The sequence below is a fragment of the Austrofundulus limnaeus genome, unplaced genomic scaffold (genome assembly GCF_001266775.1).
Source record: "Austrofundulus limnaeus strain Quisiro unplaced genomic scaffold, Austrofundulus_limnaeus-1.0 Scaffold52, whole genome shotgun sequence".
Taxonomy (NCBI): domain Eukaryota; kingdom Metazoa; phylum Chordata; class Actinopteri; order Cyprinodontiformes; family Rivulidae; genus Austrofundulus; species Austrofundulus limnaeus.
Genome location: NW_013952454.1, coordinates 7,058 through 8,264, shown reverse-complemented (window position 1 = coordinate 8,264; position 1,207 = coordinate 7,058).

Sequence of the window (1,207 nt, the reverse complement as noted above, 5' to 3'; positions counted from 1 at the left end):
CAGACATGATTAACTGTAACTTAATGTTAAAGTTAATCATGTCTGTTTATTTCTAAAAAAAAAAAAACAGACGCAATGGAAATGATAACAGAGAGGGTTTGCAGTACTTGGCAGGTGTTTCTTTATTTGGTTTGTCGGTTGAGACATTTTTATAACCCAAAAGCATTCAAGCCATAAATAAATAAATAAATAAATAAAAACCAGCCAGGAAACGTCTCAGCCGTGAAGCTCGGTGGGTGCAGTTCCACCTACAAAGCTGAAAGTGAAAGGTTCATCGAGTTTGGTTTTTTAAGCTAAGATATGTTTGTGAGTGGTATCATCTTGGTTGGAAATAAAATTTGTTTATCAATTCGAATGTCAAATTTTAAAAAAGGGCTGGGGGGCGGGGGTGTTGTGGCTTAATTAAACCTACGTGTTAAGGGGGGGCACTTGGCCTTGTAAATATATTTAAAAGGAAGCTAATAAAAGCAAAACAAAAAGCAACAGACAGGCATAAACATTAACTTGTGATTTTTTTCATTTTCCTAAAATAGGTTTAAAATCTCTTCCTGGAATCAAGCTTCATCTGTTTCCTTCTTCAAAGTCAGAAATGCAGAAGGATGCGAGGACTGTTTTTTTTTTTCCTTACAGTTCCCATCAGTTATTAAACTTTGTGTGAGCTTCTCAAAGCATCCACAGATTTAAAAAAAATCTATATTTTATCTTTAAATACGCTAATTGATTTTATCTAGTGTTCATTCAAAAACAGGCTATTGAACTGTAAGTCCTACAGCCGACAAACAAAAACATATTTCAAATGTAAAGTCCAGTTTTAATAACATTAACACAATTAGATTATAAAGGAACTGTTAAAAGCAGCATTTGATTTCTTTATAACCCTTTATTTTGCCTGTTATAATYTGTCATCATGTAATGGATCAGTGTGTGAAATGTGTAGTTTTAACATGTATCATTGGTTTTTGTTCATTCAAATAAATTGAAATAAAAATACAGTTGAATGTTATCTTTGTTGWCACCAGGTAAAACAAAGTRGTTGTTATTTTGGGASTCTGAGAAAAKWATTTAGTGGAAACTATGACAAGAGTTATGAGTACTTTTTTAATTTTTCGTGTGAATGCATCGGAAACACTCAAAAACCTCCTCAGGCGTAAAGCTGCCGTGGGTTTGGAACCTTTAACCTTAAATTTTTACTTACAAAAAAAAAAAA